The following is a 15,259-nucleotide window of genomic DNA, read 5'->3' as shown; positions in this document are numbered from 1 at the left end:
TTATTCTTCTGGATTCCTTTGAATCTTTCATTCTTAACCCCCCCTCCCACCTCCTAATTCTCTTCTCTTTCCAGGTCAAAGCCATTGAGGTCTGTCTTGTTTCAATCTTCAGCACCCTGAACCCTCACCAGCCACTGTGTTTAGAATGCCAGAGACCATTAGAATAAAAATGATGATTTTTCTGTTTGAAAACTCAGCAAACAAAAGACCCCATAGTTAAGCACAAGTCACTAGTCTTAGAAAGAGATGGAAGGTTATAAATAAGCAGGGTTTTGTATGTTACATATTCAGAGTCAAAATAAGAGATTTCTTCCGTGCTCTGCAGCTGGACCGTTTTCCATTTTGACAGCTTTGTTAGTAGTTGGTAGTGTAAACCAGAGTTAACTAGAACCACATTTCTTCTGACTCTTTCCAAAGAATGAATTTTTAACACCTCTCATAGACTGGCTGTCCAGGAAGTCACCAGTCTGGTGAATATTGGTGTCAGCCATGACAGCATAAAAATAATTAAGATGATGTAATCTCATCCAGGAAGGAAACAATGGGATTTTGTAGTCTCCAACTGACCTTGATATTCCAGTAACTGAATAATTGTTGTGTAGACTTTATTGCTTCTGAGCTTTACTCAATTTTTTTAACACCGTTAAGTACTCTAAAACTATATTTTTAACTGAAAAATAATGATTATTTACATGCTTGCTGATTCTGTTTTCCTAAAATTGGAAATTACATGTAATCTCAATAATGAAACATTAAATGTACTAGTTCTCCTTCCTTGGTTCTAGTCATCAAAGCTATACAAACCAGTTTCATTGGTGTTATAGAAGAGACTATCTTTCTCTTGATGTTTTCCAGAACAGAACAAATCCATATGTTGCAAAAGCTCATACCGCTGTCTGATGTTACTTCTGTCTACCAACAGAAACCCTGGCTATTTCAAAGCATTGCAAATGGTTCCGTAGATAAAAGTAGATGGAAAATTGTCACTTTTTTATTTGAAAAATCTGAAAACTGAAATCATTATGTCTAACACATTTTTAGAGATGTATATATACTGCATTTAAATTCTGTAGTGAGTAGAGGTATCTTTCCATAACATGAAATCTTTCAAGAAAGGAATGAAATAAAATCATAATAAACAAAGCAACAGTTATGTGCCAACTACTACTCCCACTCTGCTTAAAGACTTTCAGATGAAGTCAACTAAAAACACGACAACCTTGAACGTGATATCAGCAAGTACACACGAGGTTTCATGTGAGCATCTTGACACTGAAGAAATGTGTGATATGACACCAGAAATAGGGTCTTTTAAAGGAATTCATGTCACAAAAGCAGAAAAAAAAATTGGAAAAGCTTCCTCAGTGTTATCAAATGAGACATAAAATTAATTTAAGTTAAACAAGTCAGGAGAAACTATTGAAGTTATCTTATGAATCGAGGTCCTACTAGTTAAAGATTGGGGGTTCATAGGCAGCACAAGGTGGTTAGAAAAACCCTCAAAGGTTCTTGTGTTGAGAGCTTGATCCTAAATGCCTGAAGCAACTGGGCTTCAGACAGGGTCACAAGAGAGCTGGCCTTCTCAAGGGACAATCCAATGGTGCATACTGTGGTAAGCAGCGGATGCCTAGGAGATGGACCCTAGTAGAACATAGTGGATCTTTAGGGATGACCCCTTGAGATTGTATCCATGTCCCTGGGCATTCTCTCCTATCTGAGGCAATACTCGTCCTCTTCCTCCCCTTTTTCCTAGCCTGCCTCTTTCTTTCCTGGTCATCATGAGGGGAGCAGCTCTGTTCTCCTCTACCCTGGGCCTTGAAGCTTTGCCTCATATAGGTACAATAGCCCCGCGAACATGGACTGAAATCTCTACAACTATGACCCAAATCTTTCTCTTTGTTTCTCTCAGGTATTTGCTGTAGTGATATGAAGCCAGATGACACAGTAATTAAGTACATTTACTATTAAGCAATATCATGATTTCTCTTAATTTGATATGGTAAAATGGCCTTAGAAGAGAGACATTGCTTAATCCCTATTGTTTTACTTTATGAATACTTTTAAACTTTTTTTTTATCTGTGTGTTTGTATTTGTCTGTGTGTGTGTGTGGGGGGGGGGTCTGTGTAGGCTTGTAAGCATACACCAGTGGACAAAAAGAAAGATGTCAGATTATTTTTTTTTCTATCATTCTCCACTTCTTCCTTCCAGGAAGGGATTCTGCTTGAACCTCAGGCTCACTTTTTGCAGCTCTTCTGAAGCCAGGAAGCCCAAGAGAAACTCCTGTCTCTTCTGTGGAGGCAGCTGGCAATCTGAACACCTTCCGGGAGCTGGAGTTACTAGCTTGCATGGGATACCTAGCTTGTTATGTGGGTACTGGTATTCAAACTTCTGACCTCAAGATTGCATAACAAATACTATTAGCCCTTTAGCCGTTTCTGCAGTTCCACTATACGAATTTCATAATGGAAACATTAAATGGTTTTTTAAAATTAAAAATAGATACTAAACACCACTTTTAGTACTCTGTAAGACAAATATCAAGTTACTTCTATTTTGACACTGGTGGTTAATATTGTCTATTACCTGTCTACCCATTGAAATCCACGATCATTCAACTAACATCATCCTCACTGACTTCAATGTAGATGCTGTAAAATATGTTAAATGCATTGAATATTAGATTGGTTTTCTTGGTTTTATAAACTAGTTTTCTTGCCCCAAATGTTAAAGATCCACTAGTTTTTACTGGTTACTACATTATTTTACTTATTCTTATAAACTATAATTATCAAATATGAAAGTATGCTAGGCCTCACTAGAAACTAAAATAGTAAAGCATATTTTCAGCCTTAGATTCATAAAAGCTCAAAATATGGATGATACTTACTGCTGGCTGACATAGGGGAAAATATAATTGGCTTTTATTAAGGCTTCTAAATACGAATTAAAAGTTGAGTGCATCCATGATTTGGCCTCCCCCAAATGACGTGTAGATATTAGTCAGAATGCTGACACACATACACCATGGGTCTCATGTGGAAGATGGCTCCTTGCAGAATCATTAGGAAAAGTTGTAAGCCTTATGCTTCCAAGGTATGAAATGGCATTTAATAATTCACAGCAAAGTGTGGAAACACTACCCAACAGGATCTTCTTGAGAGCAAGGCCACCATGCTGTATAATCTACAGAGTTGAAAACCCAAGAGAAACACTGCACCTTCAGCTTGACCCTCATGCAAATTCCCCTGGGAGCTCAGAAATCAACACAGGGGTTGTTGCTCTTGCTGTTCAGTGTTCAGAGTGAAGGTTGACTGCTTACTCTGCTTGACTTAGTGGGCTCACGTTTCTCCAAGGTTAAGGCACCATAGATTCCCAGTAATCTGCAAGGCATTCTTCAGTAAAGAAGTTAACATGATCTTGTAAAAGCTGAACAAATTCAGGAAAGGAGTAAATGAGGCACAATTCCACCCAAGGACCATCCACTGTCCAGATCTTCTAGAAAATCTCCAGATAATAGCTACCTGGGTTTTAGAGAGTATTTCTACTCTCTATGACCTTCCTTCATTTCTGAATTTCTTTTTCTTTAGCTTTACAGTCAGCTTTCTATAACACAGTGTCTTAGGGGTTTTATTGCTGTGAAGAGACACCATGACCATGACAACTCTTATAAAGGAAAGCATTTAACTGGGGATGGCTTACAGTTCAGAAGTGTAGTTCATTATTACTATGGTGGAAACTATGAAGGCATGCAGGCAGGCATGGTGCCAGAGAGATATCTGAGAGTTATACATCTTGTCCATAAGCAACAGGAAGAGACAGTGAGCCACTAGGCCTACCTTGTAAATCTGAGATCTCAAAGCCAGACAGAATCCCCGTGATGTACTTCCTCCAACCAGGCCAGTCTACTGCAACAAGGCCACCCTGCTCCAATAGTGCAAGTCCATGTGAGCCTATGGGGGCCATTTTCATTCAAAATACCACACACAGATATGTGAAACATTTGCCAGTAGCAATTGCATGGCCAAGCAACATGAGGTGTTATTCAGTTTGCTCAGTATTGATTTATATTGTGCTCTAAATGAGCATTGGATGAAAACTGCTTAAGGCGACAATCGAACATTAATCCTCATCAAAACATGGACTTCAAACTAAGAAGTAAACTGACAGATTCCTGGTCAAATCTGGATTTCCTGTTTCCTGTCCCTATCTAGTTATTGCTGGTTGTTGTCAGGTTAGGTTTTGTTGTTGTTGTTGTTGTTGTTGTTGTTGTTGTTGTTGTTGTTATTTTACTTTTGTTTTGTTTTGTTTGCTCTTGTTGTTTTGTTTGTTGAGATAAGACTTTGTCTTTAGCCCATGCTGGTTTGGAAACTCTCTAAGTAACTTAGGCTGCATCAGAATTACAGCGACACTTCTGCTCCTGTACTGAGGCATGAGGCACCACACTCAGAGAATTTCTGGGTTTTTATTGCATAGCTGGACAATAGCGCAACTCTGGGCCCTGTGCCCAGAGGTGTGATTATCTGGGTTGTTTCTATTAGAGAAACATATGCTCTTGTGTTTGTCACAAATCCCACACATGTCCCTACTAGATTTTGGACAGTCCTATTCAAATATGTTGCTACCAATCACCGTCACTCCCCATCCCCTAGTGTGAGATACCCACTTCCCCATCTAGAACAATAGAGGGACAGAGTGTCAGTTGATATGACTCAAGAGGCAAAACTAGAAAAAGGAGTTTTCCAGTCACCTGGGTGGGTGCATGGCTGCAGCAAGGCGGCCTCCTCCTCTCCTCCTCAGGCATCTGAGGTCATGAACAATGTTGCTTTCCTTCTCACAATCACCACTCTTTACAAGATGGAAAACTCCTTCTTGGCCAGAGAAATCACTCAAATGTGTTGTCACCTATTCCTTCCCAGGATCTTTCAAATGTAATAGCCTCGGGACAATGTTTTTGCTTGGAATAAACTGTGTACTGTAATGTACAATATAAGGATCATTCTTTTGGTAAAATAAAACAGCAAAGTAGAAATACTACCTCAGATTTATATAGCAACATGTATGTCCTTGAAGGACAACCCTGAGTACCTATGGTTCTCTATACAGTTTTTCCAAAGACATTTTTTTTTCAGTTACAGGAAATTAATTACCATCCATTAATGCACAGTGTGTTATTTTTGTTTTTTCAATAAGGTATCTTGTCCCGGCCATGAGGTCATTTTAACAAATTTTATTTCTCTCTGTTTCAAAAGGAATTGTTAGTTTTTCTTCTTTCTTGAAAAAGCAATAGTATCTAAAACCTCTTTTTCTGGCATGAGTGGTATTGAAAACCCTCTATTACTTTTTGATATGTGAATAATTCCCCAAGTCTAAGATGCGAAGAATTTGCATATCTTTTCACAAGTTTGTTCTTTTTTTAAAAAAATGTCATGGGCCTTTGAAACAATGACTCTTGGGGATTTGTCTTCTAGCTGACGTGGTCTTTGACAATGTGGAGAGTCCCAGAACGCCTTGGGGAAATAATACTTTCTAAACACTCTCTCTTTAATATCTGTTTCAAGGGAAAGAGGGACATTGCTGATGCTGAGTGCGGGAGATTTTTATTTCCATAATTTAGTTTGAGTGTCTCAGAGCACAGTTAGTTTGATTTGTCTTCGTGCGTTTCGTACCACAGGTGTTTCCCATTAAGACAAGCACGCTGACTTTAACGGAATCCTGCCGAGCGGTGGGCGCAGGATGCCTTCTGTGAACTGCCAATAATTATTTGTCCTGGCTTTGTTTCTGGAGATTCTACTTAAATTGGTTCAAAAGCTGATAATCTGTTTCATCCCTAAAGATTAACCCCTTTAAAAAAAAAAAAATGAGTGCGCTTTCCCGTAATTGGACTGAATGAAAGAGCTCTCTTAATATCGTTGTTAAATTAGAGAATGATTTTTAAAGTGTTATAAAAGGAGGCTTCGGAAGAGCACTCAGTGTGCAGCACTGCTAATAAAATAGCTTCAGTGACTTGTTCGTTCTCTTCAGCAGACTACGAGCTGAGGAATAAATCTAAACTGACTGCTACATAAATGCTCATGACGAACATGCTTATTCTAATCTGCAGGTCTCTAAAGCAAGATGAATTCTTTTTAAAAAAAGGATTATTTTATTTTATGTATAAGAGTACACGGTAGCTGCCTTCCTTCATAAGAGGGCATTGGGTCCCCTTACAGAGGGCTGTGACCCACCATGTGGTTGCTGGGATTTGAACTGCTGGGTTCCAGGACCTCTGGAAGATCAGTCAGTGCTCTTAACCGCTGAGCCATCTCTCCAGCCCCTGCACAGTGCATTCTTAAAAGCTGGGTCCCTGTGGTTCTGTGGTTTTCAAGTGGTGTAGGCCCTTCTGAGGGAATAAACAGGCATCTCAGTGTCCATCATGGGTGTGATGGACATGTCTAAAAAACATGCAAGGAAAATGCATTTCTTTACATTATTGTCACATTGCTTGCCATAGTCCACAGTGGGCTTAGAATCCACCCTCTTTAGGTGTAGGTTAGAGAGATCAGAACCCAAATGCACAGACTATCTCAACTTATAACATGGGGGTTAACCATAATTCAACAGTTTTGATAGCAAAAATTAAGTGATTGGCTTTATTATATCTTGTTCACATTATTTTATTGCATACTGGGTTTTTGTGTAGATGTTTGTGTATTCATGTTTGTTCATGCAGGTTCACATGTTTGTGGAGGGTGAGCATATACATGCTTGCATAGGTCAAGCAATGACCTTTAGTGTCATGCCCAGGAATGTTATCTACCACGTTAAGACAGAGGATGTCCCTGCATGAAGCTCATCAAGGTTTAGACTGCCTAGACAGCAAGCCTCAGAGATCCTTCTACCTCTCTACTCCTAGGGCTAGGATTACAGGCACATAGGCCTCCCATATAGCATTTTCAGCTTCTAGGCAAAACCTCTTGCTTTAATGACAGACACCTTACTGAGTAATCTCCCAGTCCTATTATATTTTCACTTATAATATATTTCATTAAATATAAATATTTATATAAGCATAAATATATATTATTATGGATTGCCTACAAAGGACTTAATAACTGTTCAGCGTGAATATCTATGTTTAAGTCCAAGGGGGGAGAATGTGTCATAGAAACAAAACAGCGAAAGCTAATTTGTATTCCCAATTAAACAGAAGACTTTCTATATTTAATTCTGCTGTTATCATTCATTTTTAAATACATAATCAACATGCATGCCGAAAAGGCTCTTGAACCCAAAGACACATATGAAAGGAAATACTAATGACTAATGACTTTAAATAGCTTAATGTTCTAGATATGGAAAACCCTCAGGAGACTTTGGATTGACAAAGTTACAAAACTGCTACAAAGAACATTTGAATAATTGTAGAAAATGGAAACAATATTGAAAATCAGTGGAGAAAAATAGGTCCAGTTCCTAAGTAAGGAGAAAAGAAATGCTTTGGAAACTGTCCATGATGGTGCTTGCTCTGTATTTTGTTCAGTTGCGAATGATGCAGTGCTAGCACTGAGCAAGTGAACGGTGACAGTATAAGAAGGCCGTTAATATGAAGTAATAAAGACAAATCACAAGTCAAACTAAATTTAAAACCTTTCTTTTTGGATATGATTACTGTTATATCATCCATTAGATTCTTGAGAAGATTTATGATTTAAAAATTTGTTGTTTCTTGCATAATTCCTTATGCTATCACCTCGGTGAGGCCACATGACAATTGCCATCAGTGACCATATCATCCTACCGCCAGTGACATCATACCACCAGTGACATCATACCACCAGTGACATCATACCATCAGTGACATCATACCACCAGTGACATCATGCTGTCAGTGACGTCATATTGTCAGTGACATCATGCCATCGCTGACATCATACTATCAGTGACATCATACCATCTAACTCAACTGCCTTCTGTTTCTTTATATTTCATTATAACAAAAGACTACAGCTTTTTTGTCCATTATTTAAAGTGTCTATGTCAGTGCCTGCAGTGGCTTGCTCCATACAGAAAGAAACACCTATCATCATTCACACTGAGGCTTCATGTGGCTCACTCAGAGGATCAAAGGATCAGTCATCCGTTACTTCCATAGGCACAGTCCAGGAGGTTAGTAATCTGGTCTGCATGAAGAAAGCGTGGACTGCAGAGTACTTAGGCCATCAGACAGAAACCTTAGAGAGTCCTGATATGCACCGGTGTGCTTGGCAGGATGATCCACCTACAGTACAGCCGACAGAACAGCCTTGCCTTGGATTGGCTTTCCTCTTTCTATGTCTCATGGCCAATTCTTTCAAGCAAACAGGTCAAATATTCTTTTACTTCATCAGTTAATTGTATTTTGCCACTGGATCTTCTCTTTTAATATAAAAAACATTCTCAGAGTCCTTTGCATAAAAACACTGCAAACTAAAAAAAAAAAAATTATACATTTCAGTTCTGGTGGTGTATATCCACTCCATTAATGTCCCTTTCTTTCCCCATTAGTGGATTGTAAAATAAAACACATATGTGTCCCTTCCCCTTTATCCTCTGCCTGCCCAGCCAACAATAAACTTGGACTCAAAAACGTATTTGTTTCAGAAAAATCATGTTGAATATCCAAGTTAAATAGATGTCTTTATCATATTTTATTTTCTACTGTTTAGACAATATTGAATAAATTTCTTAAAAAAACATCATTTAGGATTATCTGAGATATTACATGGCTATTTAGATGCTTGCAGTGTCTCCCACAGCTCCTTCACATGTCCTCAAGACTGTCCTCTAACGACATCTGTAGTGTTATTGTCATAATTTTATTTCTTCTGTAGAGGCTATTACATCCACATGTATAGTTTATGAAAATATCTACCAGGTATTTTTATGACATTGAAGTTTATCTTAGGTCTGGTGCCATAGGAAAATTTTTGCTTTGTCTGTCTATTTCTGATGACCAACAGGCAAATAACTTTAATTTGTTCAAATTCTATTCATGATTTTCCCCCTTGTTCATTCATAAAACTTCTGCATATCAAGTATTTTCCATCTCAATTGTTTGCTTACTATCAATTAAGTCAATGCCTTCAGAATCATCAGGACCTATGTTAATGCTTTACTTCGTGTCTTATCACCAAACTAGCGAAATGTACAAATGTATCTTCTGAATAGATCTCCACCACCTCTTAATTGCTATGACCTTCACATTGTCTGTTGTATACAACTGCAGAACCCCTTCAATCTGTAATATTTCACAAGGAAGATATTCTTGTAATGGGACTATTCTTCTCTCTCTCTCTCTCTCTCTCTCTCTCTCTCTCTATATATATATATATATATATATATATATATATATATTATATACAATTGTTTATACAGCTATAATTAACTTGTATATGTATATAATATATAATAAATATAATTGTATTACTTGAGTATTTGTAAGTGTAAAATACATAACTTCAGAGTAAAACACACCCATGGGTTGTATGTGAAAAGCAATTCCAGTTAACTCACCAAGGCACAGAGAGTGTTAAAAGTTAAAGAGCTAAACAACAGAAGAAATAATTACTGTGGAGAGAGCTCTGGGAACAAGAGAACTGTGTTATTTGGGGTTTTACTGCTGTGAACAGACACCATGCTTAAGGCAACTCTTATAAGGACAACATTTAATTGGGGCTGGCTTACAGTTCAGAGGTTCAGTCCATTATTATCAAGGTGGGAGCATGGCAACATCCAGGCAGGCATGGTGCAGGAGGAGCTGAGAGTTCTATATCTTTCTCTGGAGGGTGCTAGCAGAATACTGACTTCCAGGCAGCTAGGATGAGGGTCTGAAAGCCCACGCCTACTGTGACACACATACTCCAACAAGACTACAACTCCGATAGTGCCACTCCCTGGGCCAAGCATATACAAACCGCCACAGAGATCATTGTTACACTGAATTCCTACGTAGCCTACTGGGTCAAGAATAACGAAACCATGAGGCAAGGATATAGAAGATAGGAGATGTTAAAACCTCTGACAAGAATAGGCACTGGGAGATTCGTATTTAACAAAGAAATTTCAGGAAAGAAAGTCACATTTTTGGTGAAGCATTCTGGTGAACACCAAGCACTCCTGTCTGAGAGTTCAAGCACAGCACTGATTGCAGCTCCTATCCTTACCTGGGACACACAGGATGAGCTTCCCTTACTAGAAGTGCCTACTACTGGTAACCACATCAATATGTGCTATTAACTGATCTAGTTCATTCCATTTTAATAATGCTCTATTGAGTGTTGTGCAAAAATAAATAATAATGATGTAAGTTTTCTTCTTTCATTGTTACACCAGCAACGAGATAAGTTCCAAATCCTAAGCATGGCCTCTAAGACCTTCTGATGTCTTTAAAATTGAAAAATAAAATCATCTTATAAATACTTTCAATTATAAATCAATAACAAGAAAACATTATGGAAGTATTTACTAAATCTTTCCCTTTTGAATTGGTCAGGTTTCAGCTTCAGCCAGTACTAGAAATTAACGACCATTCAAGGAAGAATTTGAGTCAAGGGCTTATGTAACCCAGGCTAGACTCTAACTTGAAATGTAATTAAAGATACCTTCCTGCCTCCATCTCCCAGGTTCTGGGATTACAGACATGTGTCATCATGCAGGTTTATTTTTTGAGATGCTGGGACTAAAGTCAGGCCTTCCTGCCTCCTGGACAAGGATTTTACAGTTAAACCACCTCCCTAGCCTCACCCTTCTTTATGCTCAAGCATGTTTGTTTGTTTGCTTGTTTGTTTGTGTTTTTTGCTTTTTTTAAATTATCAGAAGAAATATACAAACTACGTCTTTGGATTAACTGTAAAACATGTCTGTTTCTTCATTTTTATTTATTAACATCTCATAGCTTATTAACAGTTTTACTGAGAGCTCATTGGTTCATTGAATTTTGTAACTCATATTCTATAAATATCAATTATTAGTAGATACATCACCTTATTACCATTCAGTTTCTGACAAGCCTCTAGATCTTATGTTTATATTTGTGAAACTGAAATGGTAGCATCTCTTTCCACAGTATATTATGGGGTTTACTATGGGATGGCACATTTCAAAGGAGTTGGAGCATTTGTCCTTTTTTTAAAAATTGTGTTAAGTTTCACCTCATTTTTGACACTATATGTGAAATTATTGCCTGTTTTATGAATGTAGCATGCCAGTCTTTCAGTGGAGTCTTTCACAGACACTATATAGCCATAAATGTTCTAGCTGGGCTGCCTGGGGTGCCCTCAGTGGGAGAAGAAGTGCCTAGCCTCACAGAGACTTGATGTGCCAGGTTTGGGTGATATCCAGGGGTTCCCCTACCTACTCTGAGAAGGGGAGTTGTGGGAGGAGTGACCAGAAGGAGGGCAGTGAGTGGGATATAAAGTAATAATAATGAGGATAAGGAGAAGAGGAGGAGGAGAAGGAGAATGAAAGGGGGAAGGGGAAGGGGAAGGGGAAGGGGAAGGGGAAGGAGAAGAAGGGGAAGGGGAAGAAGGGGAAGGGGAAGAAGGGGAAGGGGAAGAAGGGGAAGGGGAAGGGGAAGGGGAAGGGGAAGGGGAAGGGGAAGAAGAAGAAGAAGAAGAAGAAGAAGAAGAAGAAGAAGAAGAAGAAGAAGAAGAAGAAGAAGAAGAAGAAGAAGAAGAAGAAGAAGAAGAAGAAGAAAGAAGAAAGAGAAGGAGAAGGAGAAGAAGAAGAAGAAGAAATTTTAAATAAGAAAAAAATTAACCCAAATAATGAATTGTTATAGATTATACATTGAATCCCAGAATTAAAATTCAAAGTCATAAAGGATTGAGAGAGTTCAGATTCTTCTCTTAAGCTGGAGATATATATATATATATATATATATATATATATATATATATATATATATAAAATCTTGCTCAGTAAGTTAGAAGAGAAATTATCCTTAAGGGCTTTATTTATCTTACCTTACAGGTGACCATTCATGCATTAAACAATTTGGGAAAATGACTTAGAATTAAACTATATAGGCAGACAACAAATACTGGAGAATGAGTGTTTTCTTTCTTTTGTACTATATGTGAGCAAACCAAGCTCCTTTGGAACATCTAAAGAAAACTGGTTAACTTCCGCAGGAAGATATGTAGGATGATGGAAAGTCAGCACAGGTTCGTGCTTCACAGCCTGACTTCCACCTTTGAGCTCATTTAGTTTGAAAAACCAAAGTCAGAGGGAACATGGTATCTGGTTGCAAGTATTTGAATGATTGTCATGTAGAAGTATCCAGTTCAGATTCCATGTTTGGGGGACAGAGTTGATCCAGTGAAAAGATGGAGAGTAGCAGACCCGGACAACATACAAAACAACTTTAAAATTTACGGAGAGGACAAGGATTGTAACAGATTTTTTCTGAAACGGACCAAGTTCTTCCAAACTGGGAAGGTGGGGTCAGTGGATGATCTAACAGATAAGATTTTCCCTGGGGTAAGAAATTCAGTTCCAAATGCTCTTCAGCTAGCAGAGAGACTAAGTCCTAGATGAGTCTGCTCCATTCTAAAGTGTGTCCCAAAATGCCTTTGCCATGCCTAGCTGCCAGGCATCACAGCCAACACAGGGCAGCGTGCTCTCCTGGATTCTTATGCTCCTGGCCATGTATACTGGCAGTTATGGCTTAGTGATGCTACACCACATTACCACAGAGTATCATACAGCATCATCCTAGCCGAAATCCAAAATTCAAGCTGCCATTTTAATCCATTGTTTTATAAAATTGAAAAACTGCAGGTCAAACAATGGCAGGTAGAAGACACACATAACATCTTAATTCTTTGAAGTTTTCCATGACTCCACGAAGACAAAATTTAAAAAATTAAAATTTTTACTGTCATTTTAATTAAAATTATAAATATATATGTTTTAAAATATCTTTTGCCTGTAGACACATTTAACAAGTTTACCTGAAGACAAAAGAAGACATAAAACCCTCAATTTAATGCATATAATTTTAAATTATTTGTAGCCTTGGAAAAAACTAAAAGGCAGCTGCACTTATGAAATATTAAAACAACTGAATACATATCAGTTGTACTGCTTATATATATGTCCATTAACCTAATTAACTTTGAAATCTAATAATTAACTGACCCGTAAAGTCACAGGCCATTGAATAAATGAACTTTTCATTTAAAAAAAAAATACCGAAGTCATTGATTTATACTCAAAGATTCCATCTTTAGGAAGTGCACCCATACCTTGAATTTTGCATGAAGTTATATAATTATACAATTAGGTAACATGCATTTAGCTACAGTCAACAGAGTTCTCATTTGACTGCCAATTAAGGCTACATGTTGACTACTACTTAAGTGAAATCTGATGTGGAGGGTAAAAGATTACCTCATCAGGTCTGCATCTGTCTTTCCTCTAACAGATTAAAACCTACATCCAATATGCAATTAAGTCACAAAATACTAGACACAGGGTGACCTCCAAGGCAGTATCAGTGTGGATGTTCAGTTCCGAATTGACAAGCAATGCAGTTGTCATAACGAACTTCCAGAGTGTGCAATTCCAAGACTCCTGCAGAATTTTTCAGGATAACAACACACACACACGCCCCCCCCACGTACCCACGTACCCATGCACCCATGCCCCATGCACCCACGCATCCATGCACGCATGCACAAATAAGCACATACATGTCAAATAAGCACATACATGTCAGAAAGACCAAAAGGAAAAGAAAGATAAATTAGAAAGCAAGCAGGGAGGGGAAGAGTAACGGAGGAATGGAAGGTAGACAAAAACAGAGAAAGAAAGGGGAGGAAGAAGGAAGGGAGGAGGTGGTGAACACGTGAGTTAAAAAGAGACTGAAATGTTGCAGAGCTCATTTTGACATGTTTTAAATAATGGCCGGAAAATACGAGAGCGCCCGCAGTGCCGTTAAATCTTTTCCACTCGTTAATGGAGAGATACAAAGGTCACTGCTGTGCAAAGAGAATTGGCTAATCCCTCTGATGCATGGTGTGTCCAGTACCTCCTTTATTTGATTTTGTGGGAGAAAGCTGGTCTGAATTAGGCCTTCAGTAATTATCGTGTGGACCTGACATAAACTTTAACAAGTCTCATAACGGCCTACCCATATATTCAGTCCAATTATTACACACTGACTCGAGTGGTCGGATGGCAGACATTGTGCTGTTTGCTCAGAACTTTTCTGAATTATTTTATGCATCACACAATGTAGAAGAAAACAGTCGTATAAATTATAGAAATAAGCAGGATACCACCCATGGTGGGAAAAGCTGATTTTTTAAGGATGTGTCTGACGGAGATGCTACAAGAGTTCAGCCTGGAAGTCTGAAATTGTGCTTGAAGCTGCAATTATCCTCTTCCTGGCAGAATAAGCTATTATCTGAAAAGATGCTACCTGTGTCTTTAAAAGGCACAGGAAACAGGAGTCCAGGATATAAGTAAGAACCAAGATGCTTCCTTTACTGTGAACCAAACCCAAGTTATTTAGGAGTGGATGCTGGCTTTGGCGATGTGTACACAGTCAAGAAGAGATGTGTGGGAACCTGGTGCGTTATTTACTATATTATTGTTATTTTTTAAAAAATAAAACACTCAAGGACAAGACAGCCTGACTCTTAGATCTCCTCATTTATGATGCATTTTTAAATAAAATAAATGTTTGGGTATTTAATCTCACACTCCTGGAGTAATTCTAAACCCAAACCGCCCAGTTTCAAGGCCACTGCTATCAACTACTGCTTTCACATCATCAGCTAGGGCACAGATATCTTTTGCCTTTTAATTGGGGGAGAGTGTTCTTCCTTTTGCTTCTATTCACTTATCCATGTCTGAAAGGCTAATGTTAAAGGCAACGTTTCGTTTGCTCCTGCAGATCCGATCCTTTCCACAATCATTACTTAAATTTCCTATACAGATTGTATTAAAATATATGAAAATGGAGTCTGTGTGCCACATGACCTGTAGGCGACCTTAAGCAAAATAGAAATCAAAGCTATTTCCCTTCTTCTCCTTTACAAATGCTTGCCATTGCTTTAACTAGTTGCTTCAAAATGTGTTTTGTTAGCCTGCCTTGCAAATGCATCTTTATATCAAGTACAATGAAAATAGTTCAGTGGTAAAAGGATGCAGGGGCTCACTTGTGGTGTGGATTTGCTGCTCAGCACGTGTCTCTTACTTTTGTGTTACAGATCTTAGAGGTTTAAAATAAAC

Source organism: Arvicanthis niloticus, chromosome 4 (genome assembly GCF_011762505.2).
Source record: "Arvicanthis niloticus isolate mArvNil1 chromosome 4, mArvNil1.pat.X, whole genome shotgun sequence".
Classification (NCBI taxonomy): Eukaryota; Metazoa; Chordata; class Mammalia; order Rodentia; family Muridae; genus Arvicanthis; species Arvicanthis niloticus.
The sequence above is the reverse complement of the archived record's forward strand: the minus strand, read 5'-3'. Positions refer to the sequence as shown.